The 19,571-nt window shown below is 38.6% G+C and overlaps 1 protein-coding gene and 1 pseudogene across 3 annotated transcripts in view; one reads left to right on the top strand and one right to left on the bottom strand.

The window, feature by feature from the left end:
• The window catches only part of SGCD (sarcoglycan delta), a 1,039,631-nt gene that overhangs the window by 794,584 nt on the left and 225,476 nt on the right, over nt 1–19,571 (top strand). The gene's annotated exons all lie outside the window — the stretch shown is intronic.
• LOC104657297 lies at nt 11,490–17,846 on the bottom strand (annotated as a pseudogene).

The raw sequence follows: 19,571 nt of genomic DNA, 5'->3' as shown, positions 1-19,571 counted from the left end.
GGAGGCTGAGGAAGGAGAATTGCTTGAACCCAGGAGGTGGAGGCTGCAGTGAGCTGAGATCATGCCACTGCACTCCAGCCTGGGCAACAGAGCAAGGCTCCATCTCAAAAATAATAATAATAATAATAATAATTCAATATCAACAGCTACATTCTGAAATGATACTTAAATAATCACAACAGAGTGTGTACCCTGTTCTAGGCATATTGCTGTTTTGCATGCAGTCTCCTTATCTAATTTAGTTTGCAGATTTGTCCACTGAGGTGGGGACTATTGCTGCCTCTATTTTGTAGATTAAAGAACTGAGGCTTGGAGAAGTTTCATGTCAAAAGCTTCATACTTGTAGCAGGACAGAGATTTCAAGCCTTCTCTGTTAACCATTATTTCCTACATAAGCCTTTTCTTTCATTCCTTCTTTTCTTTCTTGTTGCTGTAGCAGTGATTCCTACACATATACCTTGCCTTTATTAACCACTGTTATTCCAAATTGTGTGGGGTTCTTTTAGTGGTTTTGTTTTTTGGTTGGTTGGTTTCGTTTGTTTAGTTTTTATTTTTGTTTTTTAATGGGGTGATAGAATTTGCTGCTTGAAAAGGATTATTAATGCATTTGCTGTGCCTCGGATTGATCCCCCTTCACCTGCGAGCATAACGTGAAAGTTCCCCCAAAGCATTACTTGCATTGTGTGCATTGATTAGCATAATTATGGAAATTCAGCAACTTGGTGCAGTGGCTAATTTTATCTGAATGTTGTCCAAAGTCTTGAATTGTATTAAACTAGTGCCACTACTAAATTTCAAATAGATTTACTTTCTTGTGTGCTTAGTAAAAGAGAGGGAGTCAGAATGTTAAAACCATCCAAAATAGCAAATGAATTTAGCCATCCAATGATTATTTATAAAATGTAACTGGAACCTATAGTACATTGTCTTGGGTACTTAAAGTACACAGAGTATTGTGAGCATATTTACTGTCATTGAGAAACCTATACCCTAGAAGGAGTAATGAGGTGACCCTGTAATGTGGACAATCAGATGATAATTCTGCCTTGGACAGAATAGAGACAGTTTTAAGCATTTAAGAAATACCTGTTATATGCATTGCTCTTAATTTATATCTTGTTTTCCCAACCTGGCAATTTGGTTAGTAGTCATAGACCTGTTTCTAGTTGAACTTTAGACAAATAGTCTTACCTGTATTAAACTTGTTTAACTCACTAGTTTAGTTTGGTCATTTCCCTCTACGGATGTTGGCGTACGTTTTCTGTAAAGGGCCAGAAAGTAAATATTTTAGTTTTATTTTAAACTTTTTTTTTCTTTTTTACAGCTCTCAAAACTTAAACAGCATTCTTAGTTTGGGAGTCATACAAAAATAGGCCACAGGCTGTCATTCCCCAACCCTTCTAATCTATATTAGGAATAATTCCATAAATATATAAATGCTCTTATTAGACTGGAAGTGGTAAAAGGTAGATTTTAAGAACATAAGAAGAACAGCTGATATGTGTTGAGTAAAACATTCTGAAATAAGTTTCCTTGGTAAAGAATTAGTCATGTCAAGAAATGTGTTTTAGAAGACTTGAAAACAGGGTACTGGGTGCATCTGTTGGGTCTGTATGCAGGAATTGCATGTCTAGCAAATGTGTTAACCAGCCTCTCTGGAAATTGACAGACAACTGATCTCAGCTAAGAGATACACCTGCTTGTAAGTTTAAAAAGTAATGATTACTTACTTTTACATTTAATTACTTACTTTAATACTGAAATATATGAGCTATATGCAGTGCTTTCAAATCAGTTTAAAGAAAATAAAAAGCCCTCAAATTCACTATTTTCCATTGTTTTTAATAACTTTTTTCAAAAATAGTGAAGTTTTAGAGCCTTATATGTTTCTAATAACAAAAGAAATATCTTCTAACTGAAGGAAAAAAGACACACAGATATGCATACATAATAAAATCCATAAGTCATGTGAGCCCTATCTGAAACCTGTGCCCAAATTCACTCGCCCTCCTGCATCACACACCACACCTTAGGTCAAGCCACCATCCATTCTCACTTGCACTACTGCAACAGTCTCTTCACTGTCTGCTGCCTTACCCTTTTAGCCTCATTATACAAATTATAGCCAAAGTAGTCTTCAAAATGTCAAATCGCTCCACCTCTTGGCAAAGGATTTCCCATTGATTTCCTGTTGCATCTGGAATAAAATCTAAAGTCCTCACTAAGGCCTATAAAATGCATTATTAGACGTTTTCATTGAGGGCTCCTCTGGTCATCTTTGTGTCAGCTCAGATGTCACCTGTTTAGAAAGATTTCCTTTACCCAGTCAGTCCATTTAGCACAGTAGCCGTATATAAATAGCACATTGGTTTTTATTCCTTATAACTGTCATTCTTTCACATTCTCATCATGTTTATTTGTTTGGAAGAGCAGGAGATTGTCTGAATTGTACCCACTGTATTCCTCAGACCTCTTGCTGTACCTAGCACACAGTATATGCTCAGTAGATGTTTGAGAAACTGAACCAGTGAATCACTGAAAATGAAAGTGTCTCTGAAATGTATTCTACAGAGGCAAGCACTCTCAACAATTTACTGTTTTGGCCGAGCGCAGTGGCTTACACCTGTAATCCCAACACTTTGGAAAGCCGAGGCAGGTGGATCAAGAGGTCAGGCGTTCGAGACCAACCTGGCCAAGATGGTGAAACCCATCTCTACTAAAAATACAAAAATTAGCCAGGTACGGAGGTGGGCAGCTGTAATCCCAGCTACTCCGAAGACTGAGGCAAGAGAATCACTTGAACCTAGGAGGTGGAGGTTGCAGTGAGCTGAGATCGCTCCACTGCACTCTAGCCTGGAGTGCTAGAGACTCTGCCACAAAAAAGAAAAAAAAAAAAAAAAAAAAAGAAAAAAAAAACCGAACAATTGACTGTTTCATCAAATATTTTCCATGCATATGTATTTTTTAACAAAAGCATACCTTGAATACTATTCTGTACTGACGCAATGATGGTCTCATAAGATTATAACACCATAACATGATTTGTATTTTTACTGTACTTTTTCTATGTTTAGATAGATACTTCCCTCTGTGTTCCAACTGCCTACAATATTCAGTGCAGGAACATGCCATACAGGTTTGTAGCCTAGGAGGAACAGGACATTCTAGCTTTCAGCCACATGGATTTACAGCTTCTAAGTGGTAAAGTATCATGCTGTCCAGAAAATAGATTGAGAAGGACACATGCTAAATTAAGTATTCAATCATGACATCCAAAGACAACATGTCTTAGAAATACCACTTGAATGCATTAGCACAGAAGTTTGTAAAGTTAAGGGATTTAATGCTGTACAACTCTATATTTGAATGCTATTTCAATGTGATTGGATATCTTTCTGATTGCTAAGTATAACTGCAAGTTTTTGGCAGGAACTACTAGTAGATAGAATGAATGAATGGGTACAAAGGAAACCTTTATTACTACTTTGTGAGTAAAGGTCTCCTTGGTACTCATTCATTCTTAGACAGAGTTGTATATCACTACTTCTTCAAAGAGGCTTTTTCCTCACATCTTACGGCAATAGGATTACATGATGCTTTTGCATAACTTAATGTGAACTAGCAAAGGAAAGGAAAATAGCATTTATTAAGCACCTATTATTGTTCCACACCTACAGCAATAGGAAAGTCGTATCATGAATTTATCTTCATGTTCACCTCAAACTACATTTGAGAGTGGGTATAGGGCTCCTAGCCCATTGCTGTATTGAATTTAGAAGTTCAGGAGAGGAGAGGGTGGAAAGAAAATTGGAATGGATCAGAAAAATTAATTTACATTAGGAGAATAAAGTGGAAAATTATTATGTAAATATTGTTATGTAAAAAATTATTATGTAAATATATGTTTTTAAAAATATTTTATCCAGTAAAAAATCTTGGCTATGCCTATCTTAAGATATTCTCATGTATGAAAACCAGCACATAGAATTATAAAGTCATATATAAATAAGGATTTTTGAAGTTGCTCATACCAAGAGGCAGTGTAACAACATGGATTTGAGTATGTGCTGTCTTGTTCGACTTGGGTGGCAACTAATGCTGTCATTTGCTCAGTGAGTAATCTTTGAACAATTGTTAACCTTTCAAATGCTTGTTTTCTTACCTGCACAGCTGAGATATTAACACTTGGTTGTAAATAAGCAAGATAATGTTTGTTAACTGTTAATACAGAACTTGACGAAAAGTGAGTGTCCAGAAATGGTAGCCGCTACCTTCATCCCCTTCTGACAATGATGATAATGATGATGATGATGATGATGATGATGATTTTCACATCATCATACAGTCCAAATTTCACCTGATGTTTGCATTTCCTCTGAACCAAATGGTCTTGCAACCTCTGCTTGAATATCTTCTTAATGACAGTCTTACTACTCTCAAAGAAAACCCATTTTATATTCGGTAGCTTTTAGTTTAAAAATTTTCCTTTGCTGAGTTACCTTCTTCTAAAATTTTACTTTTCTCTCATTCTTCTTAAACATTTTTGCTGGGTCTAGCATTCTTGGCACAGTCTTTCTGAGAAAAAATAATAGCTTGATGATATATTTCAAGTACCTTAAAAATGTTTATGCACTCTGATTCAGTAATGACATTTCCACTCATTTTATAACATAACAAAAGCAAAATAAAATATTTAAAGATTAAAACACACATGGAGGGGCCAAGATGGTTGATTAGAAGCAGTTACAGTTGGCCGCTCTCACCGAGAAGAATGAAGACGGCGTGTGAATCCTGCATCTTCAGCTGAGGTATCCAGGCTCTCTCCCTGTGACTGACTAGGTGTTGGTGTGACCCACAGAGAGTGAGGATAAGCAGGGTGGAGTGACGGCCCACCCGGGAGCCGCATGGGCAATCGGGAGTTCCCACCCCCAGCCAAAGGAGCGGTGAGCGATTGTGCTGCCCAGCCCGGGAAGCCAAGCTTTTCCCACATATCTGTGTAGCCCATGGATCAGGAGATACCCTTGTGAGCCCACGCCACCAGGGTCTTGGGACCCAAGAGCACAGCTGTGCAGACTCTCAGCAGCTGCACGAGTTGTGGCCAGCAGCAGCATGCTGGAGGCTGCCAGAGATGACTAAGTTCCAGAGGGGAGAGGTGGCTGCCATCACTGTGCCACAGTCGTTTTCCCCTGCTGGTGCCCTGGAGACTAGGTGGTTTGGATGGGAAAGAATTCCCCACAGTGCAACGCAGCAGCTGTAGCAGGTTGTGGCCAGACTGTTGCTTTAGGTGGGACCTGGATCCATCCCTCCTCACCAGGCAGGGCCTCCCTGCCGGAATTTCAGCAACTGCAGCCAAAGGTTCACAGACAGAACTCTAATTGACCTGGGATGGACCCCCAGGGGGAGAAGCGGCTATGGTCTCCAGGCTCAGTAGAGTTAGTCTACTGGCTCTGAGGAGGCCAGGCAGTCCAGACAAGGGAATTCCCCTGAGCACAGAACGCCCACTCTGCCAAGGGGGAGCCAGAGTGCTTCATTAAGCGAGTGGCTGATCCTATGCCTCCTGACTAGGTGAGTCCCCCCCTCACCAACCCTGCAATAGGGGCTGCCAGATATTTTATGCTGGAGCATTTCAGCCAGCATCAGGTCACTACCCCTCTGGGACAGAGTTCCCAGAGGAAGGAGCAGGCAGCCATCTTTGCTGTTCTGCGGACTCCACTGGTGACGCCTCCAGGTGCAGGAGGGACCCAGGAGAATAGGGTCTGGAGTGGACCCCAGCAAACCGCAGCAGCTGTACAGAAGAGGGGCCTGACTGTTAAAAGCAAACAGAAAGCAGCAACAACAACATAAACAAAAAAATACCCACAAAACCCTATCCAAAGGTCAGCAACCTCAAAGACCAAAGGTAGATAAGCTCACAAAGATGAGGAAGAATCAATGTAAAAAGCTGAAAACTCAAAAAGCCAGAGTGCCTCATCTCCTCCAAATGATTGCAGCACCTTTCCAGTAAGGGCATAGGACTGGGCTGAGGCTGAGATAAATGAACTGACTAAGTAGGCTTCAGAAGGTGGGTAATAATGGGCTGGACGAGGTGGCTCTCGCCTGTAATCCTAGCACTTTGGGAGGCTGAGGTGCATGGATCACCTGAGGTCAGGAGTTCAAGACCATCCTGGCCAACATGGCGAAACCCCGCCTCTACTAAAAATACAAAAATTAACCAGGCTTGGTGACATGTGCCAGTAGTCCCAGCTACTTGGGAGGCTGAGGCAAGAGAATGGCATGAACCCAGGTGGTGGAGCTTGCAGTGAACGAAGATTGTGTCAGTGCACTCCAGTCTGGGCGACAGAGCAAGACTCCCACAAAAAAAAAAAAAAAAAAAAAAAAGAATTAAGACCGCACATCTACAACCATCTGATCTTCAACAAACCTGACAAAGACAAGCAATGGGGAAAGTATTCCCTATTTAAGAAATGGTGCTGGGAGAACTGGCTAGCCATATGCAGAAAATTGAAACTAGACCCCTTCCTTACACCATATACAAGAATCAACTCAAGGTGGATTAAAGACCTAAATGTAAAACCCCAAATCACAAAAACTCTAGAAGAAAATCTAGGCAGTACCATTCAGGACATAGGCATGGGCAAAGATTTCATAATGAAAATGCCAACAGTAACTGCAACAAAAGCAAAAATTGACCAATGGATCTAGTTAAACTAAAGAGCTTCTGCACAGCAAAAGAAACTATCATCACAGCAAACAGACAACCTACTGAATGGGAGAAAATTTTTGCAATCTATCCATCTGAGAAAGGTCTAATATTCAGAGTCGACAGGGAACTTAAACAAATTTATAAGAAAAAAACAACTGCATTATAAAGTGGGCAAAGGACATGAACAGACAGTTCTCAAAAGAAGGCATACACATCGCCAACAAAAGTTTAAAAAAAGCTCAGTACCACTGATCATTAGAGAAATACAAATCAAATCCACGATGAGATACCACCTCATGTCAGTCAAAATGGCTATTACTAAAAGTCAAGAAACAACAGATGCTAGCGAGGCTGTGGAGAAATAGGAATGCTTTTACATTGTTGGTGGGAATATAAATTAGTTTAACCATTGTGAAAGACAGTGTGGTGATTCCTCAAAGACCTGGAACTAAAAATACCATTTGTCCCAGCAATCCCATTACTGGGTATATACCCAAAGGAATATAGATGATTCTATTATAAAGATACATACACGTGTATGTTCATTGCAGCACTATTTGCAATAGCAAAGACATGGAATCAACCCAAATGCCCATGAGTGATAGACTGGATAAAGAAAATGTGGTATCTCACGTATGTTTATTGCAGCACTACTCACAATAGCAAAGACTTGGAATCAACCCAAATGTCCATCAATGATAGACTGGATTAAGAAAATGTGGCACATATACACCATGGAAGACGATGTAGCCATAAAAATGGATGACTTCATGTCCTTTGCAGGGACATAGATGAAGCTGGAAACCATCATTCTCAGCAAATTATCGCAAGGACAGAAAACCAAACATCGCATGTTCTCACTCATAGGTGGGAATTGAACAGTGAGAACACTTGGACACAGAGCAGGGAACATCACACACCAGGGCCTGTCGGGGTAGGGGGCTGGGGGTGGGATAGCATTAGGAGAAATATCTAATGTAAATGATGAGTTGATGGGTGCAGCAACATGGCACATGTATACCTATGTAACAAACCTGCACATTGTGTACATGTACCCTAGAACTTAAAGTATAATAGTAAAAAAGATACAAAAAAGAAAATGTGGTACATATACACCATGAAATACTATGCAGCCATGAAAAGGAATGAGATCATGTCCTTTGCAGGGCCATAGATGGAGCTGGAAGCCATTATCCTCAGCAAACTAACACAGGAACAGAAAATCAAACACCGCATGCTCTCACTTAAAAGTAGGAGCTGAACAATGAGAACACACGGACACAGGGAGGGGAACAACACACACCGGGGCCTGTTGGTGGGGAGTTGGAGGGAGAGCATCAGGAAAAATAGTTAATGCATGCTTGGCTTTAAACCTAGGTAATGGGTTGATAGGTGCAGCCAACCACTATGGCACACATTTACCTATGTAACAAACTTGTACATCCTGTACATGTACCCCAGAACTTAAAAAAAAGACAGCCCTATCCCCCGCCTACACACACACACACATCAGTGCCATACAAAAGCCTGTGTAAATGTTCGTTTTTATTAAAGTCTAAATTCCACATATAAAATGGGGCATGACAGTATCCAAGTTTGTCAGTATTTATCAAAGTTGAGAAATATCTGTATACTTTTTAAAACCCTAAGCCAGTCATCCTCAAAATGAATTGTTATTTTTGGATCTATCATTTCTTTATTTAATGAAGAGTGAGATTTTTTAAAAATCCATTTTGATTTTAGCATGATGTCAATTGAGATTTATTCCATCATCCCTAATTACCAAGATATATCTAGGCTGAACGTTAAAAGCACCTAATAATTTAATTAGACCAGTTACTTCATTTACTGGTTGGGGCACTAAGGCTCAGAAAGAAAGCAGGATTTACCAAATTATACCCAGCTAAATTTAGAACTAAAATCCAGAATGGCAGTATTCTTCCCTGTGACCAACCTGATTGTTAAGTGGTAATTTTTTCATGATACCATGTTTAGTGTGATAAGTGGTTACACGTGGCAATTGACTTGTCATGAGGAATGACTTTGACTGAAATGTATGGTTGAACTCATGAGAAGATTCACAAGCACTATGAGAAGGAAACTGGAGACAACAGTGGATAATGCAACAGAACTGAGCTTAATTACAGATGATCTAATCACTGGGATGATGTATTTCTCGTAAGAGTTAAGTGAAATAATTTTAGTGACTTGCCTTAGAAAGTATTAAGTGAGGTTATGACAGAAGTTATAAACTGAATCCAGGTCACAGATGTAGTCTATTTGCCTCACACAGTATTTTTCTTTTACTATTAATATGTGTGCTTCTACTATTTAAAAATCTGAGAATTTCACATTTTAAAAAAATCTACATTTTCTGATTCTTATGAAGGAGCAAAAAATGGTAGAGTGGTTTGATATTCTTACAGGGTAGAGTTCAGGGGCAGCCTTACATTTTGTAAACTTCATACTTTATATGAGACATTTGTTCTTCAGTTTGGCACAGTCTCACCAGTCACTACTGTGTCACACCCAGTTGTTTAACTCATTTGTAATACAGACCTCTGAAGTACCTTGCAGGTGCAGTCCCTTGTTTATGGAGTTGTGAATGTACGATACCTTTTTTTTTTTTTTTTTTTTTTTTTGTCTTTTCAGGAAGGTTTATTTTATGGGGGATTTTTTTGTGCTTTAGTACCCCAAAATTGCATACATTCGCATACATTATATATACACACATTGCATACACATTTCCCCTTGACTGATTCGCATATTTGTAGATAAACACTAAATTTTGATAAAGATTATTTACACTTATTTAGGCTATTACTCCAATTTACAAAATCAGTGAAATAAAGTTGTTTTCAGTGTTTAGTCTCCTAATATATAATGCTTAAATTTGCAACAGGAACAATACATTATCAAAAGCATTAACTTATATTCAGCTTTCAAATATACCTATCTATTTTAGGCAATGATTTTCTCCCTTATATTTCTAAAGTGCTTTAAAAACTCATTTATTCTACACATTTTTCAGAGGTAGGTCGGAATTATCCTCTTGTTGCAAATGAGGAAACAGGCACAGTGAGCATTGGTGACTTGTTTCAGGTTACACAAAAAATCCATGATGAAAGCAGGGTAAAAGTTCAGATTTAGTGGCTAACATGTGGCACCACACATACACATGTGCAAATTATAGAGCACTGCCTGGGTGGCATTTGGTGTAGAAAACCTATTTTGATTATTTTGTATGAATAAAGTGCTGAGACTGGATTAGGAATACAGAATGGGCCTCCAGCAGTATCTAATCCAACTCCCTCCCTTAGGAAGGGTCAGAATAATCAAGTGAATACAGAGCCCTTATTAGGACTAAATCTTATGTCAACTGACTTTTTTTTTTTTGTAACCACTGGTATTCATACTGGCTTACCAAAAGAATCATGCTTAAGGTTCATTTAATATAAAAATATAAGACATCTGAATCATGTAAAAAAAAATTATAAACCTGATTGATATATTTAGAGCTAAGAGACCCCGGAAAAAGAAAATGTGTAGAGAAATTTAAAAACATAAAACTTAATTCAAAGTATATGGTCTCTTAACATTTATTAACATTTTATCTGTAAAATACTTCATTGTAGCTATATTTGTGCTTAGATGATCTTCTAGATTTAAAAAAAGAAAATGGCATAAATCATATTCTCATAGCCACACCCCTTCCCTTCCTTTGCTCAGCTAAGAAGAGGGCTTTCTTTCGAGACAGGGTCTCATTTTGTCGCCCAGGCTGGAGTGCAATGGTATAATCACAGCTCACTGCAGCCTCTACCTCCTGGGCTCAAGTGATCCTCCCACCTCAGCCTCCCAAGTACCTGTGACTACAGGTACACACCACCTTACCCGGCTAATTTTTTTTTTTTTTTCCCCGAGAGACGAAGTCACCATGTTGCCCAGGCTGATGTCGACCTCCTGGGTTCAAGTGATCCACCCACCTTGGCCTCCCAAAGTAAGAGGTCTTTTGGGAACTGTAGATGTGCAACAGAATACACTGTTTCCTCTCATCTGAAGGCTCTAGGAAAAAAAAAAATACTGTTCCCTCTTTCAAAAACTTAAGTGAATGGTGGTCATGGGTGCATTAATGCAAAAGAACTGTACACTTAAAAATGGTTAAAATGGTAAATGTTTAAAATGGCAAATACGTATTTATATATTTTTACCACAATAGAAAAAATCAAGTCTTTAAAAATGATAGCCCCTATGTTTTTATGCTTACTGAAATAAACCATATTTAATATTTGGCATATAAGCTAATCTTGATAGAGCAAGAATTGCTGTGTTTATAATAAGCATGTTGGACTGAATTTCATCATTTATTATAATGTGCATATAAGAAAGATACTTGTATTTGTAGGCCTCTGAAAAAAATCTAGGTAGGTAGACAGGCTTGACTCACCTTGCAGAAGGTCCTGAAGAATGGAAAAAACAAAATGAGTCTTCAATGTCAGTTTTTCACAATCTCAGGTAATTCTACTACCACAAAAGTGTAATGCTTTAGTAAAAACATTTCCATTGCAGTGCTTATATCATGATAGGAGATTTAAAATCCACATTAGCCAATTCATTATTTAAATGACCCACCCCTGAACCCTCTCATGGTGTATATGAGCTGATCATATTAGGAAGCAAGTTATTACACAAAACATAAAACATAAACTTGCAGAAGTTGTTTCCAAATGTAAAAGAATCACAATATTCATGAAGTTCTAAGTCTTTTAATTTGTTTTTAAACTTAGATGATGCCTTTTTCATTAAAAGTGCCTGTGCTCACATTTATTAAAAGTTTTCATCATCAGTATTTAGGTATCTTGATTCTCCATGCTTCAAGACAAAAAAATCTTCAGCATTAAGTCCGAATCTCTTTAGAGCTTCATTCAGCTTCACTGGAGGCTCTAAGTAATGCTCATTTGCTAAGGCAAAAGTTCCCCAGTGAATTGCCATAGATTTCTTTGTTTGGACATCAATGTGAATCCTCACAGCTTCTTCTGGGTCTACATGCTGGTATTTCATAAACCACCTTGGTTCATAAGCTCCGATGGGAATAGCTGCAAGGTCAAAAGGTCCAAATCTTTTTCCTATCTCTTCAAAAGCAGGGCAATAACCAGTATCTCCTGCAAAAAAAAAATCGATTCCAAGGCCCCAAGACAGACCAGCTGCCCCACAGCACCTTGTTTTCATCCATTAGAGTCCTTTTACACCAGTGCTGGGATGGTGTAAAGACAAAGGTGACCTTATCATGTCCGGGGACACAATTCTTCTCCCACCAGTCCAACTCAATCACATTCTCACAGCCACATTTTTGCATCTAGTCAAGAAGACCCAAAGGCACAAACCATCTCAACTCGTTACCAAATCGCTCATTCAAAGCAATGACAGAATTGTAGTCCAGATGGTCATAGTGGTTGTGACTGATAAGGACCGCATCTATTGGAGGGAGGTCACTTATTGTGCACAGGGAAGGACGAAATCGCTTTGGACCCATGTACTGCGACGGTGAAGCATGAGAGCTAAAGATGGGATCCGTGAGAAATATGAGCTCATCCATTTCCACCATTACTGTGGCATGTCCCAGCCATGTGACTCTTAAGCCAGCTTCCCTCACTCCAGCTTCTTCAGGGTTAGTGATAAAATATGGCTTAAGCACTCGGAGTTCTTTGTCAAGTTCCTCTTTAGAACTTGGAACACCGCTGTGATCTTTCTCCATTATCAGCCATTTGAGAACATTTGGAATAGAGAGGTTTTTCCACGTTGGCCACGGATTCACAAATCTCCCATCTTTTCCTTTCTTGGATTTAGTTACATCTTCTTCCAGTCTATAATCCAGTTTGAAGCTTTTCCTGGAAAACCTAGAAGAATCACTTCCTCTGGAACTCCGTGCTGAATTTTGACGTTTTCTTACTGCTTCTTTAGGATATTGGCTGCTTGTCATCACGGACTGGTTGCTTTCATTTTCATCCACGTCCTTTGGTGAAGAACTTGCAATGGGGGTGGCTGGGCGCGCGCGCCGCCTCTGTTCCTCGGCTTCCGGCCGCAGAGTCCCCTTGCAAAGCCTCCCTGCTTAGCGGGAGGGGCCTTGGCGGCCCGTGGCCGGGTTCTTCCGACCCCTTGCCCGCCTCGCTGGCTCCGCCGAGGGTGCCAGCAGGTGCAGGCAGCGCTTCAGCGCTCGCCGCTTCGTCGTCAACCTTGGGGCGAGTCGTCGCCGGGTCACTCCCTTATTATGACCTTTGAATCTCACAGCAGGGCCATCAGCGGCCTCCCTCAGGCTGCCTCTCCAACCCTTACCAAGATGGCCGCCCCTGTGGGCCGGGGCGTTGAAGCCATCTTGGTCTGTACAATACCTTTTTACTTGATGTCCTCAGTAGGTTCTTAGAAACTGCAACTTTAAGTAGAACAGCATATATTAGGTCCTTGGGAGACATTGTTTTGTGCAGAGTCATTTTGTTATAACATTGGTGAGAAAAAAAAAATGCTTTTGTTGCATGTTATTTCACTTAAAGTGGCAGTTTCCAAGAATCTATGGATGTATATATATCATCATCATCATACAGGAGTTAAGAAACTAGGTTGATTTCATAGGATTAATATTCACTCCTAGTTTACCATTCCTTCTTGTTTCTCTCTCTTGTGACCCAATTTCTCTTAGTGCTGTAGCTTGGGGGTTCCCCTACTGCTTTATTGAGATGTAATTGACAGGTAAAAATTGTATATATTTAAGGTGTACAAACTTAATGATGTTTTAATATACATCATGAAATGACTAACATAAGTTAATTAACATATTCATCACCTCACATAACTACCTTATTTCATGCATGTGGTGAGAATACCTAAGGTCTACTTTCTTAACAAATTTCAGGTATATAATACATGATTATTAACTATAGTCACCATGTTGTATATTAGGTCTCCAGAATTTATTCATGTTATAAATGAAAGTGTGTATTCTTTGATGAACATCTTGTTTCACCTACCCTACTCCCACCCTTACAACAACCCTTCTACTCACTGTTTCTGTGTTTGACTTTTTAAAATTCTACGTAAAAGTGAGATTATGCAGTATTTACCTTTCTGTGACTGGCTGATTTCACTTAGCTTAATGTTCTCCGGGTTCATCCATGTTGTTAAAAATGACAAGATTTCCTCTTTTGAGGCTAAATAGTATTCCATCGTGTATATATACCATATTTTCTTTGCTCATTCATCTGTCAGTTGACTCTTAGATTGAATTCATATCTTGGCTATTGTGAATAATGCTACAGTGAACATGGGGATGCAGATACCTCTTTGAGATAATGATTTTCTTTCTGTTGGATATATACCCAGAAGTGGGATGACTGTATCCTATGGTAGTTCTATTTTAATTTTTTGGGGGGAAGCTCCTTGCAGTTTTCCATAATGGCTCTACCAATTTACATTTCAACCAACAATACATAAAGGTCCTCTTTTCTCTACGTCCTTGCCAACATTTGTTATCTTTCATCTTTTTGACAACAGCCATTCTAAAAAGGGTGAGGTCGTAACCAATTGTGGTTTTGATTTGCATTTCCCTGATGATTAGTACTGTTGAATACCTTTTCATATACTTCTTGGTCAGTTGTATGCCTTCTTTGGAAAAAGATTTATTCAGGTTATTTGCCAATTTTTAAATTTGGGTTATTTAGTTTTATGCTCTTGAGTTGCATGAGTTCTTTATATAGTTTTATTATTAATCCATTATCAGGAAGGTAGTTTGCAAATACGTTCTCACTTTCCATAGATTGCCTTTTCATTTTTTTTTATTATTGTATGGAAAACTTTTAGTTTAATGTAGCCCTACTTGTTTGCTTAATTTTGCTTTTGATTCCTATGCTTTTGGCTCATATAAGAAAAAATTCATTTCCAAGACCAATGTCATAGAGCTTTGCCCCTATGTTTTCCTCTAGTAGGTTTACTGTTTCTGGTCTTATGCTTATTAAGCCTCTAACCCATTTCAAGTTGATTTTTGTGTATAGTATAAAATAAGGATTCAATTTCATTTTTGTGGATGTGGCTATCCTGTTTCCCAGCACCATTTATTGAAGAGACTATGTTTTACCCATCACATATTTTGGCAATTTTGTTGAAAATTAGTTGACCGTATCTGTGGGTTTATTTCTGGGCTTTCTATTGTGTTCAATTTATCTGTATATCTGTTTTTTGATTGTTTTTGTTAGTACCATACTGCTTTGATTTCAATAGCTTTGTAACGTAATTTGTAATCAGGACATGTGATTCCTCTAGTTTTGTTCTTCTTGGTTTTGAAATTGTATGCAAGTTCAATGGCAGATAGTAGTTGTCTTAGAATTTCTAGAGTCTGAAGTATGGCCCTTTACAGCCATTCTCTACTCGGAGTCTCCTAAAACGTGCTTCCTTTTTGTTCCTCCAACCACTAAAGAACCTAAGCTGGGGAAGGAGGGAGATAAAGATGAGAAAGTGTGAAGATTTGGATTCTGAGTGCTGTTTATGAGGAAAAAAAAAAAAAAACTATCATGGGATGGCACACAGTCTGAATAGGTTCCATTGATAAATTAGTTGCAAGGAGCAAAGTCATGTCTCTGGTTAGTTTAGAAACAAAATGAAGGCTATGATGGCTTCTCAGTAAGCAAAGCAGCTCCAACTCCCAAGTGAACATACTGCACACAAAACAGTATTTTCCATGCCACTTGCATGGAGCATGAGCATCTTGCTCTATTTAATTAAGAAGTTAACTGGACCATGAAGTATTGCCTGAGTAAATAAAAGTGATTTGTACTAAGTCAGAAGGGTGCATTAGGCCTCTTTGCATTTCTTTGCTCACACATAAATTATGGATATTATTAAAAATTGGAAGGGTCATCTATAAGCCCATCTGTACTATGAAGCCAGTTGCCATTCCCCAAATGTATCTGTCTGTTTTCCTGTTATAACTTATTGTGGACAATAATGTGAACCAGCTGCTTACATTTTTTTTAAACAGATGCATAAACTTTGAATAGTTCAACATGTAATACTATTGTCAGTTTATTCTGGAAAACAGAGATAGATATTCAGAGGCTTTTGGTTGCAGTACAATTAACGGCTGATGGGAATAAATTGACTGTGCATGCTTTTCTTAAATGAAGCTTATACTAGAAATGTAAGAGTTACTGAGGACTTTGGTCAGATCTCAGCTATAACTGTGTCAGCCACAGTTCTGGTAGGAGAAGTGTCTTCAAACTTCAAAGGAGCCTGAGAATGTCTAATTGTATAAGCTGAGGGCCACTGGACAGGTAAGATTCCTTAAATTCTTCCTCATTGCCTATCGTGGTACAGAAGGGTCCATCGTTAGAATCTCATTTATTTGAAGGCTTCTGGATCTCTCAGTAATTTTTATTCAAGCAGACTCATACTGTAAACACTCCTTTCACTGATGTACAAACACATTTCCCCAAAGGATTGGAAGTAACTTACAAGAAGTACATACAGCAACATAGTCACAAAAGGTGTAATGGGTTAAGATCAGAAAAAAACATAAACTATAATTGGAGGCAAAGATGAGGACAAGCTAATAGAATATAAGGGGAGTCCATAGCATCCCAGGAGTTTGCTCTTACTAAACCTGGAGATTGGCTGTGAATTTTTGAAAGAGAGAGACAGTGTTAGATGAAACCTTCTATCTGTACTTTCCAGAGATTTGTTTAAAATGTCCCGGATGATGGAGGGAGTTAAAACTAGCAGCCCAGTGTTATAGAAAGTAGACTAGATTCAAAGTCAGGGAATCTGGCTTCTCTTCTCATTGTTCTACTGATCACCGTCTAAGTGAGCCCTTGGGCAAGTTACTTCTCTTCATGTCTAGTTTCTTTATCTGTGAACTATCTATTTGTGAAAGAAGTTGGATATAATCAATGATTTTCTGTAGCTTTTTTAAAAAAATCATGAAATATTTTTAAGTCTAATTTTACTTTGAACCCCCAAATCCAAACCAGTTGGAAACTGAGCTGCTGTGGTTGACCAGGAGATGGTCCTGCACCTGTTGTCCTACCCAGCCAGTCTTCCTGTCACCAGCAACAGGGGGCTGAGTCTCTTGCTGGGATTCCACAGATGACAGTTTAAAAATGATCAGACTGGATCAAAAACTAGCCTCATTTTTTCCAGGTCTCTGTTTCAATGCCATTTTCTCATGAAGACCTTCCCTTATCTGAAAGACATCTCTGACCCAGTGGCTTTATCTTGTTATATTATATCATATCAGATTACATATGTATCATATAATTATATATTTTTACATTTACCTGTTTGTTTGTTTCCACTGTTGCTATATAAACTCCATGACAGCAGAGATGGAGAAAGGCAGTACTATGTGGTATTTGGGAGCAGGATCTGGAACACCAACTTCCTGAGTTTGAATCTTTGCTCTGCAATTTACTAGCCTTGTAACTTTAAGCAAGTTACTTGACCTTTTCTGTGCCTCACTTTACTCCTCTGAAAAACTGGCATAATAATAGCACTACTTTATAAGCTTATTATGGGATTATAAGAGATAATTTATGTAAAGTTTATAGAATAGTGCATTGGATACAGAACACTGTATAATATTTGAAAATAATAATATATATTTTTAGCATTTATTAATACTATTGTCTTTGTTTGCCACTGTATCCTTAGTTCCTGTCACATGATAGGAAAGCAAATTGTTTGAATGAATGCATGTTCTCTTAGGATCTTTCTCACTCAAAGATTCTGTAAGAAGCTTTTGGAGAGACAAGCATCTCTTCAAAAGGATCTTATACATTTATTAATTATCTGTATTAGCTGCATACTAAGAATTCAACTATGTAGACAGTAACACAAGCAACTATGTGGTGTGAGGCCGTGAGGGAATAAGAATAGACTTTAGGTGGAAGAGCTAAGAGTGGACTAAAGGTAATAAGGTTCATCTTTACCTACTCTACAGCTTTAACCTCCTATATGCCTTGATTCATGCCATTCATAAGCTAATGAGAGCTCCTAAGTGTTGAGCTGTGTGTTATAGATAGGACATTTTAATAGAACAAAATTAGCATTTCCAGTCCTTCAAACCTTTGGGTTTCTCATCATCATCACTGTGACATTTCAACATCATCTAATACTTTTGATTTCAAGAACATCCCAACTGCCTAAAATGACTAGTTGGTGCTGAGACTGTTTCTTGCTTATTTCATAAATTGCATTTATGAGAAAGAAATGCGTACCAGAGTCCACTGTAGCTTGGTTTGTTCCTTTAGCAGTAAGAAGATTCCTACCTAGATTAGGAGGTATTCCCACAGACAGTAGTAACTGCTGAGTACACTTGAGGAGAATAATGGAGGGCAAGTAGCCTTAAGAAAGGAACATGCGCCGGGTACACTGGCTCACACCTGTAATTCCAGCACTTTGGGAGGCTGAGGCGGGTGGATAACAAGGTCAAGAGATCGAGACCATCCTGGCCAACATGGTGAAACCCTGTCTCTACTGAAAATACAAAAATTAGCTGGGCGTGGTGGCGTGTCCCAGCGACTCGGGAGGCTGAGGCAGGAGAATCGCATGAACCTGGGAGGCAGAGGTTGCAGTGAGCTGAAATCACGCCACAGCACTCCAGCCTGGCAACAGAGTGAGACTCTGTCTCAAAAATAAAAATAATAATAATAATAATAAAGGCACATGTTTTAATATGGTCATATGGTTTTAAAACCTTTGTTTTTCTTCCCTCCTATATTGTTGGGAAAAAAATGTTGCTGTAAAAAAATGCTTTATTTCTTAATGCTTCAGTCAAAACATATTCATCTTCTGGCAACTCTGGCTGTACCCAGTGCTCTGTCATTGCTATGAATATGTTACGCTGTTAGTCTTAATTTTAAAAAACGTGTTCCTTGTCAAAAACACTAATTTTTCAGGAGACACAGTTTCAGAAGCTGAAAAAACTTTTTTGCCCATATGAAATTATAAACATATACTGTTACTTTGATTTTGTGATCTCTATCAGCAGCTAAGTGTAACCTTTTGATGCAGCACTCTGTAAATTATTACCCGTGATGTTTTAAATGGCAGTGGCCTAAATTATGAGAGTGGGACTTTGCATTTCCATGAATGATTCTGTTTTTATTAGCAATAATTCTTCCTCTAAGCAAATACCAAATGGTCTGCAAAGTAAATGAGGCTTTTAAGATTGATAAATATTTCACAGATGCACTTGTTGCATATTGGAGGGGGAAGAGGAAGAAGAGAGTGACAAAAACCACCATGTTGAAAGAATGAGTTAAGCAGACTGCCATGTTTTCTTCCTGCTTGGTGCAATAAATAAGGTGGATTTCTCAACCTCGTAAGCCACAGCTTCCATTTTGCAACATCAGAGTCCTGAAAATAAAAAGTAGCATCACTCTCCAGTAAAAGACAAGTGCAGATGGTACAATAATTGAAGTTTTCCACCATCAAGCTGTGTAGATTGGTTCTAGCCCTCAGTTAAAGCTCAACAGTTATGTTTAAAAATATGAGAGGAATATTTATGGAAAGATTAATTATCCTTAGGTGGTAGCTCATTAAGAGATGTGAAATGAAGTTGAGTTTATTTTTAAATCATTAATGTATAGGTATTTATATTATTGGATGAATGTATAGTTCCCATATTTATTGCTGACTTCAGTTGCTAACAAGCCAATGTCTTTCACTTATTTCTTAGCATTCTCAATAATTTTTTGTGTTGTCTTGCCATGTGAATTTTCTGAGATGTGAGGTTCACCGCCATGCTTTATTTCTTTTTTTCTTTTCTTTTCCTTCCCCCTTGCCACCAGATGGACTCTCTCTCTGTTGCCCAGGTTGGAGTACCGTG

This window comes from Rhinopithecus roxellana, chromosome 3, assembly GCF_007565055.1.
Source record: "Rhinopithecus roxellana isolate Shanxi Qingling chromosome 3, ASM756505v1, whole genome shotgun sequence".
Taxonomy (NCBI): domain Eukaryota; kingdom Metazoa; phylum Chordata; class Mammalia; order Primates; family Cercopithecidae; genus Rhinopithecus; species Rhinopithecus roxellana.
This window is presented reverse-complemented; position numbering and strand designations above follow the sequence as displayed.